This window comes from Ambystoma mexicanum, chromosome 11 (assembly GCF_040938575.1).
Source record: "Ambystoma mexicanum isolate Mex_15411 chromosome 11, UKY_AmexF1_1, whole genome shotgun sequence".
Classification (NCBI taxonomy): domain Eukaryota; kingdom Metazoa; phylum Chordata; class Amphibia; order Caudata; family Ambystomatidae; genus Ambystoma; species Ambystoma mexicanum.
Genome location: NC_090934.1, coordinates 822,090,246 through 822,103,492, shown reverse-complemented (window position 1 = coordinate 822,103,492; position 13,247 = coordinate 822,090,246). Strand labels below are relative to the sequence as shown.

The 13,247-nt window shown below is 46.2% G+C and overlaps 8 non-coding genes across 8 annotated transcripts; all 8 read left to right on the top strand.

Moving 5' to 3' along the window:
• The first annotated feature begins 3,411 nt into the window (after window positions 1–3,411).
• Window positions 3,412–3,485, top strand: TRNAN-GUU (transfer RNA asparagine (anticodon GUU)). Its single transcript has one exon. It is a non-coding gene; the product is annotated as a tRNA-Asn (tRNA).
• Window positions 3,486–5,659: 2,174 nt separating this feature from the next.
• Window positions 5,660–5,733, top strand: TRNAN-GUU (transfer RNA asparagine (anticodon GUU)). Its single transcript has one exon. It is a non-coding gene; the product is annotated as a tRNA-Asn (tRNA).
• A 313-nt stretch (window positions 5,734–6,046) lies between these two features.
• On the top strand, window positions 6,047–6,118 carry TRNAW-CCA (transfer RNA tryptophan (anticodon CCA)). Its single transcript has one exon. It is a non-coding gene; the product is annotated as a tRNA-Trp (tRNA).
• Window positions 6,119–8,295: 2,177 nt separating this feature from the next.
• On the top strand, window positions 8,296–8,367 carry TRNAW-CCA (transfer RNA tryptophan (anticodon CCA)). The gene has a single exon. It is a non-coding gene; the product is annotated as a tRNA-Trp (tRNA).
• A 1,790-nt stretch (window positions 8,368–10,157) lies between these two features.
• On the top strand, window positions 10,158–10,231 carry TRNAN-GUU (transfer RNA asparagine (anticodon GUU)). The gene has a single exon. It is a non-coding gene; the product is annotated as a tRNA-Asn (tRNA).
• Window positions 10,232–10,544: 313 nt separating this feature from the next.
• Window positions 10,545–10,616, top strand: TRNAW-CCA (transfer RNA tryptophan (anticodon CCA)). The gene has a single exon. It is a non-coding gene; the product is annotated as a tRNA-Trp (tRNA).
• A 1,790-nt stretch (window positions 10,617–12,406) lies between these two features.
• TRNAN-GUU (transfer RNA asparagine (anticodon GUU)) lies at window positions 12,407–12,480 on the top strand. Its single transcript has one exon. It is a non-coding gene; the product is annotated as a tRNA-Asn (tRNA).
• Window positions 12,481–12,793: 313 nt separating this feature from the next.
• TRNAW-CCA (transfer RNA tryptophan (anticodon CCA)) lies at window positions 12,794–12,865 on the top strand. The gene has a single exon. It is a non-coding gene; the product is annotated as a tRNA-Trp (tRNA).
• The last annotated feature ends 382 nt before the right edge of the window (window positions 12,866–13,247 follow it).

The window sequence follows — 13,247 nt, the reverse complement described above, 5'->3', positions numbered from 1 at the left end:
TCAGCGAGAGGGTTGCAGAGCACCTTCCCCCATTTCCCTAAGTGCATTGCATGGGGCTCTGGGAGGCGTGCACATTTGTCTGAAACACAAAGATCCACTGGCAATAAAAAGCGTAGGACCCCAGTTCGCATTTCTTAGAATTTGAGGAGGCACTCAGAGTTGTCTCGGGCGTGACTGTACCTTTCATAGGAGATGTGCTAATCCCCAAACCCTCTTCCTTTGTCCCAGTAATCTGTCTTAGTGCCTCTAGCAAGTTGTTTTCTGAAACAAAGCTTACCTGAACATCCTGTAAAATTGGTAACTTTTCAGTAGCAGTACAGTGCAGTATATAGCATTCCTGTTGCGCACAGCATCTAGATCCAAAAATTGCTTACTCTACCCCAGAAATTAGAATTCACCCAGTCAAACAGAGGGATCTATAAAGAGCATGGCAAGTAGTTAACATAAGCTACTTCCCCCAAGTTCTCTTGGTGCACTCTGCTGCCCTCTTTTAACAGAAGAATGCAACTGCAGGTCTTGCTTCTCAGCAAGGTACCTACATATAGAATCCTTGGTGCACTCTTGCTAAATCTGCTGGAATGTGTCTTCTATTGTGCCCAAGGTGGTTGTGTATTTGGGGACTCAGGGAAGCAAGGGAGCAGTCTAATGCACTGCAGTGCTAAGAGAGGCATGCCTTTTTCAGAAAAAAGTTCAGGTTTTCTGCCAATCAGAAAAAAATAGCAATGCAATCAGGCCAAAGGCAGAACACACATGCCAGTGAGTCTCTGTGGCGCAATTGGTTAGCGCGTTCGGCTGTTAACCGAAAAGACGCTGCTGTTTTGGGCACAAAGACACAGAGTGTTCCACTCAGTAAACCTGAGTCATTTCTCCCGTGTTCTCTGGGTTCAGCCTACTGTCCCCTTTTAACACAAGTGCGCAACTGTGGCTTTCTCCTCATAGCAAGTTATGCCTACACAGAGGACATTTGGTGCACTGTTGATGGGCTCTGTCCTCTACTAAATCCCCTATGTTAGTGGATTAGTGGAGGTAGGGAAGTGCTTGATACCCTGATTTGCTGTGGGAAATAGAGCTATTTTAGAAATATTTTCAGGTTGCCTGGGAAGCATAAGCAAACAGCACACCAATCAGGCCCCAGTGTAAGCACCGCATGAGACTCTGTGGCGCAATCGGTTAGCGCGTTCGGCTTTTAACCGAAAGGTTGGTGGTTCAAGCCCACCCAGGGACGATTCAGGGACGATGCATTTTGGCTCAAAAATTCAGCATGACCAACTATGAACTTCTGTTTACCTCTCGCAGGTCTCGTCTGCTGACGTCCAAAAAATCCAATAAACTGTAAGCAATTCTTCTCGCTTGCTTTAGTTTTTCAAAACTTGCCATTCAATTCATAAACATCAAGACTTCATGGGAAGGGTTTGGCTGCAGCGTGTACTGATGCACAGAAGGAAGCTATCCTAGCCAGTCTACTTAAAGAAGCAATCAGGCTCTGCAGGTGCATGTACGTCTCCTACCTTTATTCTGTCATCAGACATACCAGGAGGATTGCCACAAGGACCTCGTGGCGCAATGGTAGCACGTCTGACTCCAGATCAGAAGGTTGCGCGTTCAAATCACGTCGGGGTCATATTTGCTTTTCCCACTCTGAAATACAAAATTGCTCTTCAGTATCTCGTTATTTCAACCTGACTGCATCTTTGTGCTCTGGGCCTAGTTGTTCTGGCGTTTCGAATGTAAGCTTTGCAGCAGGGAAGTATCATATTGACAGACACCCATGAAGGACATGGTCAACCTTTAAAGCAGGCCAATCTCTCTGTTTTACTGGATGCAGCAGAAGTATTTCCTCTTTACCATCTCTTCAAGTGGGCCTGACTGATGTGCTGTTTTGTGCACGCTACGTGGGCTTTGTAAAGCATACCTCTGCCATTTGCATGGCCTCCTAGCGCTGTCAATATTTTCGTGTAATCGCTGAATGCTGCACTGTTCTGGGAACTCTTGGTGTGACTAAAGGATATATGCTGGGGCCCCGAAAGGGGGTCGGCAGTCTAGTGGCAATGCCCATCACTTTGCAGTTTGGGTTTGTGAGTTCAGGTACCGGTCTGGTGTCGGAAACCTGTAAGCGCCCTCCCAATCAACTGTCGGTCCTGGATTGTGAGGATTTCCCCTTATACTGGTCTCAGTAGACACATTTCCATTTTACTTTTTCACTCTCGCATTGCCTATTTCTCTCTCTCTCATAGTTACATTATAGACAAGAGAGACATTGTCAGCGAGAGGGCTTCACAGCACCTTCCCCCCTTTCCCTAAGTGCATTGCAAGGGTCTCTGGGAGGCGTGCACATTTGTCTGAAACACAAAGATCCACTGGCAATAAAAAGCGTAGGTCCCTAGTTTGCATTTCTTAGAATTTGAGGAGGCACTCAGAGTTGTCTCGGGCGTGACTGTACCTTTCATAGGAGATGTGCTAATCCCCAAACCCTCTTCCTTTGTCCCAGTAATCTGTCCTAGGGCCTCTAGCAAGTTGTTTTCTGAAACAAAGCTTACCTGAACATCCTGTAAAATTGGTAACTTTTCAGTAGCAGTACAGTGCAGTATATAGCATTCCTGTTGCGCACAGCATCTAGATCCAAAAATTGCTTACTCTACCCCAGAAATTAGAATTCACCCAGTCAAACAGAGGGATCTATAAAGATCATGGCAAGTAGTTAACATAAGCTACTTCCCCCAAGTTCTCTTGGTGCACTCTGCTGCCCTCTTTTAACAGAAGAATGCAACTGCAGGTCTTGCTTCTCAGCAAGGTACCTACATATAGAAACCTTGGTGCACTCTTGCTAAATCTGCTGGAATGTGTCTTCTATTGTGCCCAAGGTGGTTGTGTATTTGGGGACTCAGAGAAGCAAGGGAGCAGTCTAATGCACTGCAGTGCTAAGAGAGGCATGCCTTTTTCAGAAAAAAGTTCAGGTTTTCTGCCAATCAGAAAAAAATAGCAATGCAATCAGGCCAAAGGCAGAACACACATGCCAGTGAGTCTCTGTGGCGCAATTGGTTAGCGCGTTCGGCTGTTAACCGAAAAGACGCTGCTGTTTTTGGCACAAAGACACAGAGTGTTCCACTCAGTAAACCTGAGTCATTTCTCCCGTGTTCTCTGGGTTCAGCCTACTGTCCCCTTTTAACACAAGTGCGCAACTGTGGCTTTCTCCTCATAGCAAGTTATGCCTACACAGAGGACATTTGGTGCACTGTTGATGGGCTCTGTCCTCTACTAAATCCCCTGTGTTTGTGGATTAGGGGAGGTAGGGAAGTGCTTGATACCCTGATTTGCTGTGGGAAATAGAGCTATTTTAGAAATATTTTCAGGTTGCCTGGGAAGCATGAGCAAACAGCACACCAATCAGGCCCCTGTGGAAGAACTGCATGAGTCTCTGTGGCGCAATCGGTTAGCGCGTTCGGCTGTTAACCGAAAGGTTGGTGGTTCAAGCCCACCCAGGGACGATGCATTTTGGCTCAAAAATTCAGCATGACCAACTATGAACTTCTGTTTACCTCTCGCAGGTCTCGTCTGCTGACGTCCAAAAAATCCGATAAACTGCAAGCAATTCTTCTCGCTTGCTTTAGTTTTTCAAAACTTGCCATTCAATTCATAAACATCAAGAATTCACGGGAAGGGTTTGGCTGCAGCGTGTACTGATGCACAGAAGGAAGCTATCCTAGCCAGTCTACTTAAAGAAGCAATGAGGCTCTGCAGGTGCATGTACGTCTCCTACCTTTATTCTGTCATCAGACACACCAGGTGGATTGCCACAAGGACCTCGTGGCGCAATGGTAGCACGTCTGACTCCATATCAGAAGGTTGCGTGTTCAAATCACGTCGGGGACATGTTTGCTTTTCCCACTCTGAAATACAAAATTGCTCTTCAGTATCTCGTTATTTCAACCTGACTGCATCTTTGCGCTCTGGGCCTAGTTGTTCTGGCGTTTCGAATGTAAGCTTTGCAGCAGGGAAGTATCATATTGACAGACACCCATGAAGGACATGGTCAACCTTTAAAGCAGGCCAATCTCTATGTTTTACTGGATGCAGCAGACGTATTTCCTCTTTACCATCTCTTCAAGTGGGCCTGACTGATGTGCTGTTTTGTGCACGCTACGTGGGCTTTGTAAAGCATACCTCTGCCATTTGCATGGCCTCCTAGCGCTGTCAATATTTTCGTGTAATCGCTGAATGCTGCACTGTCCTGGGAACTCTAGGTGTGACTAAAGGATATATGCTGGGGCCCGAAAGGGGGTCGGCAGTCTAGTGGCAATGCCCATCACTTTGCAGTTTGGGTTTGTGAGTTCAGGTACCGGTCTGGTGTCGGAAACCTGTAAGCGTCCTCCCAATCAACTGTCGGTCCTGGATTGTGAGGATTTCCCCTTATACTGGTCTCAGTAGACACATTTCCATTTTACTTTTTCCCTCTCGCATTGCCTATTTCTTTCTCTCTCATAGATACATTATAGACAAGAGAGACATTGTCAGCGAGAGGGCTTCACAGCACCTTCCCCCATTTCCCTAAGTGCATTGCAAGGGGCTCTGGGAGGCGTGCACATTTGTCTGAAACACAAAGATCCACTGGCAATAAAAAGCGTAGATCCCTAGTTTGCATTTCTTAGAATTTGAGGTGACAATCAGAGTTGTCTCGGGCGTGACTGTACCTTTCATAGGAGATGTGCTAATCCCCAAACCCTCTTCCTTTGTCCCAGTAATCTGTCTTAGTGCCTCTAGCAAGTTGTTTTCTGAAACAAAGCTTACCTGAACATCCTGTAAAATTGGTAACTTTTCAGTAGCAGTACAGTGCAGTATATAGCATTCCTGTTGCGCACAGCATCTAGATCCAAAAATTGCTTACTCTACCCCAGAAATTAGAATTCACCCAGTCAAACAGAGGGATCTATAAAGAGCATGGCAAGTAGTTAACATAAGCTACTTCCCCCAAGTTCTCTTGGTGCACTCTGCTGCCCTCTTTTAACAGAAGAATGCAACTGCAGGTATTGCTTCTCAGCAAGGTACCTACATATAGAAACCTTGGTGCACTCTTGCTAAATCTGCTGGAATGTGTCTTCTATTGTGCCCAAGGTGGTTGTGTATTTGGGGACTCAGGGAAGCAAGGGAGCAGTCTAATGCACTGCAGTGCTAAGAGAGGCATGCCTTTTTCAGAAAAAAGTTCAGGTTTTCTGCCAATCAGAAAAAAATAGCAATGCAATCAGGCCAAAGGCAGAACACACATGCCAGTGAGTCTCTGTGGCGCAATTGGTTAGCGCGTTCGGCTGTTAACCGAAAAGACGCTGCTGTTTTTGGCACAAAGACACAGAGTGTTCCACTCAGTAAACCTGAGTCATTTCTCCCGTGTTCTCTGGGTTCAGCCTACTGTCCCCTTTTAACACAAGTGCGCAACTGTGGCTTTCTCCTCATAGCAAGTTATGCCTACACAGAGGACATTTGGTGCACTGTTGATGGGCTCTGTCCTCTACTAAATCCCCTGTGTTAGTGGATTAGTGGAGGTAGGGAAGTGCTTGATACCCTGATTTGCTGTGGGAAATAGAGCTATTTTAGAAATATTTTCAGGTTGCCTGGGAAGCATAAGCAAACAGCACACCAATCAGGCCCCAGTGTATGCACTGCAAGAGTCTCTGTGGCGCAATCGGTTAGCGCGTTCGGCTGTTAAACGAAAGGTTGGTGGTTCAAGCCCACCCAGGGACAATGCATTTTGGCTCAAAAATTCAGCATGACCAACTATGAACTTCTGTTTACCTCTCGCAGGTCTCGTCTTCTGACGTCCAAAAAATCCAATAAACTGCAAGCAATTCTTCTCGCTTGCTTTAGTTTTTCAAAACTTGCCATTCAATTCATAAACATCAAGACTTCATGGGAAGGGTTTGGCTGCAGCGTGTACTGATGCACAGAAGGAAGCTATCCTAGCCAGTCTACTTAAAGAAGCAATGAGGCTCTGCAGGTGCATGTACGTCTCCTACCTTTATTCTGTCATCAGACACACCAGGTTGACTACCACAAGGACCTCGTGGCGCAATGGTAGCGCGTCTGACTCCAGATCAGAAGGTTGTGTGTTCAAATCACATCGGGGTCATACTTGCTTTTCCAACTCTGAAATACAAAATTGCTCTTCAGTATCTCGTTATTTCAACCTGACTGCATCTTTGTGCTCTGGGCCTAGTTGTTCTGGCGTTTCGAATGTAAGCTTTGCAGCAGGGAAGTATCATATTGACAGACACCCATGAAGGACATGGTCAACCTTTAAAGCAGGCCAATCTCTATGTTTTACTGAATGCAGCAGAAGTATTTCCTCTTTACCATCTCTTCAAGTGGGCCTGACTGATGTGCTGTTTTGTGCACGCTATGTGGGCTTTGTAAAGCATACCTCTGCCATTTGCATGGCCTCCTAGCACTGTCAATATTTTCGTGTAATCGCTGAATGCTGCACTGTCCTGGGAACTCTAGGTGTGACTAAAGGATATATGCTGGGGCCCCGAAAGGGGGTCGGCAGTCTAGTGGCAATGCCCATCACTTTGCAGTTTGGGTTTGTGAGTTCAGGTACCGGTCTGGTGTCGGAAACCTGTAAGCGCCCTCCCAATCAACTGTCGGTCCTGGATTGTGAGGATTTCCCCTTATACTGGTCTCAGTAGACACATTTCCATTTTACTTTTTCACTCTCGCATTGCCTATTTCTCTCTCTCTCATAGATACATTATAGACAAGAGAGACATTGTCAGCGAGAGGGCTTCACAGCACCTTCCCCCATTTCCCTAAGTGCATTGCAAGGGGCTCTGGGAGGCGTGCACATTTGTCTGAAACACAAAGATCCCCTAGCAATAAAAAGCGTAGGTCCCTAGTTTGCATTTCTTAGAATTTGAGGTGACACTCAGAGTTGTCTCGGGCGTGACTGTACCTTTCATAGGAGATGTGCTAATCCCCAAACACTCTTCCTTTGTCCCAGTAATCTGTCTAAGTGCCTCTAGCAAGTTGTTTTCTGAAACAAAGCTTACCTGAACATCCTCTAAAATTGGTAACTTTTCAGTAGCAGTACAGTGCAGTATATAGCATTCCTGTTGCGCACAGCATCTAGATCCAAAAATTGCTTACTCTACCCCAGAAATTAGAATTCACCCAGTCAAACAGAGGGATCTATAAAGAGCATGGCAAGTAGTTAACATAAGCTACTTCCCCCAAGTTCTCTTGGTGCACTCTGCTGCCCTCTTTTAACAGAAGAATGCAACTGCAGGTCTTGCTTCTCAGCAAGGTACCTACATATAGAAACCTTGGTGCACTCTTGCTAAATCTGCTGGAATGTGTCTTCTATTGTGCCCAAGGTGGTTGTGTATTTGGGGACTCAGGGAAGCAAGGGAGCAGTCTAATGCACTGCAGTGCTAAGAGAGGCATGACTTTTTCAGAAAAAAGTTCAGGTTTTCTGCCAATCAGAAAAAAATAGCAATGCAATCAGGCCAAAGGCAGAACACACATGCCAGTGAGTCTCTGTGGCACAATTGGTTAGCGCGTTCGGCTGTTAACCGAAAAGACGCTGCTGTTTTTGGCACAAAGACACAGAGTGTTCCACTCAGTAAACCTGAGTCATTTCTCCCGTGTTCTCTGGGTTCAGCCTACTGTCCCCTTTTAACACAAGTGCGCAACTGTGGCTTTCTCCTCATAGCAAGTTATGCCTACACAGAGGACATTTGGTGCACTGTTGATGGGCTCTGTCCTCTACTAAATCCCCTGTGTTAGTGGATTAGTGGAGGTAGGGAAGTGCTTGATACCCTGATTTGCTGTGGGAAATAGAGCTATTTTAGAAATATTTTCAGGTTGCCTGGGAAGCATAAGCAAACAGCACACCAATCAGGCCCCAGTGTAAGCACTGCATGATTCTCTGTGGCGCAATCGGTTAGCGCGTTCGGCTGTTAACCGAAAGGTTGGTAGTTCAAGCCCACCCAGGGACGTTGCATTTTGGCTCAAAAATTCAGCATGACCAACTATGAACTTCTGTCTACCTCTCGCAGGTCTCGTCTGCTGACGTCCAAAAAATCCAATAAACTGTAAGCAATTCTTCTCGCTTGCTTTAGTTTTTCAAAACTTGCCATTCAATTCATAAACATCAAGACTTCATGGGAAGGGTTTGGCTGCAGCGTGTACTGATGCACAGAAGGAAGCTATCCTAGCCAGTCTACTTAAAGAAGCAATGAGGCTCTGCAGGTGCATGTACGTCTCCTACCTTTATTCTGTCATCAGACACACCAGGTGGACTGCCGCAAGGACCTCGTGGCGCAATGGTAGCGCATTTGACTCCAGATCAGAAGGTTGTGTGTTCAAATCACATCGGGGTCATACTTGCTTTTCCCACTCTGAAATACAAAATTGCTCTTCAGTATCTCGTTATTTCAACCTGACTGCATCTTTGTGCTCTGGGCCTAGTTGTTCTGGCGTTTCGAATGTAAGCTTTGCAGCAGGGAAGTATCATATTGACAGACACCCATGAAGGACATGGTCAACCTTTAAAGCAGGCCAATCTCTATGTTTTACTGGATGCAGCAGAAGTATTTCCTCTTTACCATCTCTTCAAGTGGGCCTGACTGATGTGCTGTTTTGTGCACGCTACGTGGGCTTTGTAAAGCATACCTCTGCCATTTGCATGGCCTCCTAGCGCTGTCAATATTTTCGTGTAATCGCTGAATGCTGCAGTGTCCTGGGAACTCTAGGTGTGACTAAAGGATATATGTTGGGGCCCCGAAAGGGGGTCGGCAGTCTAGTGGCAATGCCCATCACTTTGCAGTTTGGGTTTGTGAGTTCAGGTACCGGTCTGGTGTCGGAAACCTGTAAGCGCCCTCCCAATCAACTGTCGGTCCTGGATTGTGAGGATTTCCCCTTATACTGGTCTCAGTAGACACATTTCCATTTTACTTTTTCACTCTCGCATTGCCTATTTCTCTCTCTCTCATAGATACATTATAGACAAGAGAGACATTGTCAGCGAGAGGGTTGCAGAGCACCTTCCCCCATTTCCCTAAGTGCATTGCATGGGGCTCTGGGAGGCGTGCACATTTGTCTGAAACACAAAGATCCACTGGCAATAAAAAGCGTAGGACCCCAGTTCGCATTTCTTAGAATTTGAGGAGGCACTCAGAGTTGTCTCGGGCGTGACTGTACCTTTCATAGGAGATGTGCTAATCCCCAAACCCTCTTCCTTTGTCCCAGTAATCTGTCTTAGTGCCTCTAGCAAGTTGTTTTCTGAAACAAAGCTTACCTGAACATCCTGTAAAATTGGTAACTTTTCAGTAGCAGTACAGTGCAGTATATAGCATTCCTGTTGCGCACAGCATCTAGATCCAAAAATTGCTTACTCTACCCCAGAAATTAGAATTCACCCAGTCAAACAGAGGGATCTATAAAGAGCATGGCAAGTAGTTAACATAAGCTACTTCCCCCAAGTTCTCTTGGTGCACTCTGCTGCCCTCTTTTAACAGAAGAATGCAACTGCAGGTCTTGCTTCTCAGCAAGGTACCTACATATAGAAACCTTGGTGCACTCTTGCTAAATCTGCTGGAATGTGTCTTCTATTGTGCCCAAGGTGGTTGTGTATTTGGGGACTCAGGGAAGCAAGGGAGCAGTCTAATGCACTGCAGTGCTAAGAGAGGCATGCCTTTTTCAGAAAAAAGTTCAGGTTTTCTGCCAATCAGAAAAAAATAGCAATGCAATCAGGCCAAAGGCAGAACACACATGCCAGTGAGTCTCTGTGGCACAATTGGTTAGCGCGTTCGGCTGTTAACCGAAAAGACGCTGCTGTTTTTGGCACAAAGACACAGAGTGTTCCACTCAGTAAACCTGAGTCATTTCTCCCGTGTTCTCTGGGTTCAGCCTACTGTCCCCTTTTAACACAAGTGCGCAACTGTGGCTTTCTCCTCATAGCAAGTTATGCCTACAGAGAGGACATTTGGTGCACTGTTGATGGGCTCTGTCCTCTACTAAATCCCCTGTGTTTGTGGATTAGGGGAGGTAGGGAAGTGCTTGATACCCTGATTTGCTGTGGGAAATAGAGCTATTTTAGAAATATTTTCAGGTTGCCTGGGAAGCATAAGCAAACAGCACACCAATCAGGCCCCAGTGTAAGCACTGCATGAGTCTCTGTGGCGCAATCGGTTAGCGCGTTCGGCTGTTAACCGAAAGGTTGGTGGTTCAAGCCCACCCAGGGACGATGCATTTTGGCTCAAAAATTCAGCATGACCAACTATGAACTTCTGTTTACCTCTCGCAGGTCTCGTCTTCTGACGTCCAAAAAATCCAATAAACTGCAAGCAATTCTTCTCGCTTGCTTTAGTTTTTCAAAACTTGCCATTCAATTCATAAACATCAAGACTTCATGGGAAGGGTTTGGCTGCAGCGTGTACTGATGCACAGAAGGAAGCTATCCTAGCCAGTCTACTTAAAGAAGCAATGAGGCTCTGCAGGTCCATGTACGTCTCCTACCTTTATTCTGTCATCAGACACACCAGGTGGACTGCCACAAGGACCTCGTGGCGCAATGGTAGCGCGTCTGACTCCAGATCAGAAGGTTGCGTGTTCAAATCACGTCGGGGTCATATTTGCTTTTCCCACTCTGAAATACAAAATTGCTCTTCAGTATCTCGTTATTTCAACCTGACTGCATCTTTGTGCTCTGGGCCTAGTTGTTCTGGCGTTTCGAATGTAAGCTTTGCAGCAGGGAAGTATCATATTGACAGACACCCATGAAGGACATGGTCAACCTTTAAAGCAGGCCAATCTCTATGTTTTACTGGATGCAGCAGAAGTATTTCCTCTTTACCATCTCTTCAAGTGGGCCTGACTGATGTGCTGTTTTGTGCACGCTACGTGGGCTTTGTAAAGCATACCTCTGCCATTTGCATGGCCTCCTAGCGCTGTCAATATTTTCGTGTAATCGCTGAATGCTGCACTGTCCTGGGAACTCTAGGTGTGACTGAAGGATATATGCTGGGGCCCCGAAAGGGGGTCGGCAGTCTAGTGGCAATGGGCATCACTTTGCAGTTTGGGTTTGTGAGTTCAGGTACCGGTCTGGTGTCGGAAACCTGTAAGCGCCCTCCCAATCAACTGTCGGTCCTGGACTGTGAGGATTTCCCCTTATACTGGTCTCAGTAGACACATTTCCATTTTACTTTTTCACTCTCGCATTGCCTATTTCTCTCTCTCTCATAGATACATTATAGACAAGAGAGACATTGTCAGCGAGAGGGCTTCACAGCACCTTCCCCCCTTTCCCTAAGTGCATTGCAAGGGGCTCTGGGAGGCGTGCACATTTGTCTGAAACACAAAGATCCACTGGCAATTATAAGCGTAGGTCCCTAGTTTGCATTTCTTAGAATTTGAGGTGACACTCAGAGTTGTCTCGGGCGTGACTGTACCTTTCATAGGAGATGTGCTAATCCCCAAACCCTCTTCCTTTGTCCCAGTAATCTGTCTTAGTGCCTCTAGCAAGTTGTTTTCTGAAACAAAGCTTACCTGAACATCCTGTAAAATTGGTAACTTTTCAGTAGCAGTACAGTGCAGTATATAGCATTCCTGTTGCGCACAGCATCTAGATCCAAAAATTGCTTACTCTACCCCAGAAATTAGAATTCACCCAGTCAAACAGAGGGATCTATAAAGAGCATGGCAAGTAGTTAACATAAGCTACTTCCCCCAAGTTCTCTTGGTGCACTCTGCTGCCCTCTTTTAACAGAAGAATGCAACTGCAGGTCTTGCTTCTCAGCAAGGTACCTACATATAGAAACCTTGGTGCACTCTTGCTAAATCTGCTGGAATGTGTCTTCTATTGTGCCCAAGGTGGTTGTGTATTTGGGGACTCAGGGAAGCAAGGGAGCAGTCTAATGCACTGCAGTGCTAAGAGAGGCATGCCTTTTTCAGAAAAAAGTTCAGGTTTTCTGCCAATCAGAAAAAAATAGCAATGCAATCAGGCCAAAGGCAGAACACACATGCCAGTGAGTCTCTGTGGCGCAATTGGTTAGCGCGTTCGGCTGTTAACCGAAAAGACGCTGCTGTTTTGGGCACAAAGACACAGAGTGTTCCACTCAGTAAACCTGAGTCATTTCTCCCGTGTTCTCTGGGTTCAGCCTACTGTCCCCTTTTAACACAAGTGCGCAACTGTGGCTTTCTCCTCATAGCAAGTTATGCCTACACAGAGGGCATTTGGTGCACTGTTGATGGGCTCTGTCCTCTACTAAATCCCCTGTGTTTGTGGATTACGGGAGGTAGGGAAGTGCTTGATACCCTGATTTGCTGTGGGAAATAGAGCTATTTTAGAAATATTTTCAGGTTGCCTGGGGAGCATAAGCAAACAGCACACCAATCAGGCCCCAGTGTAAGCACTGCATGAGTCTCTGTGGCGCAATCGGTTAGCGCGTTCGGCTGTTAACCGAAAGGTTGGTGGTTCAAGCCCACCCAGGGACGATGCATTTTGGCTCAAAAATTCAGCATGACCAACTATGAACTTCTGTTTACCTCTCGCAGGTCTCGTCTGCTGACGTCCAAAAAATCCAATAAACTGCAAGCAATTCTTCTCGCTTGCTTTAGTTTTTCAAAACTTGCCATTCAATTCATAAACATCAAGACTTCATGGGAAGGGTTTGGCTGCAGCGTGTACTGATGCACAGATGGAAGCTATCCTAGCCAGTCTACTTAAAGAAGCAATGAGGCTCTGCAGGTGCATGTACGTCTCCTACCTTTATTCTGTCATCAGACACACCAGGTGGACTGCCACAAGGACCTCGTGGCGCAATGGTAGCGCGTCTGACTCCAGATCAGAAAGTTGCGTGTTCAAATCACGTCGGGGTCATATTTGCTTTTCCCACTCTGAAATACAAAATTGCTCTTCAGTATCTCGTTATTTCAACCTGACTGCATCTTTGTGCTCTGGCCCTAGTTGTTCTGGCGTTTCGAATGTAAGCTTTGCAGCAGGGAAGTATCATATTGACAGACACCCATAAAGGACATGGTCAACCTTTAAAGCAGGCCAATCTCTATGTTTTACTGGATGCAGCAGAAGTATTTCCTCTTTACCATCTCTTCAAGTGGGCCTGACTGATGTGCTGTTTTGTGCACGCTACGTGGGCTTTGTAAAGCATACCTCTGCCATTTGCATGGCCTCCTAGCGCTGTCAATATTTTCGTGTAATCGCTGAATGCTGCACTGTCCTGGGAACTCTAGGTGTGACTAAA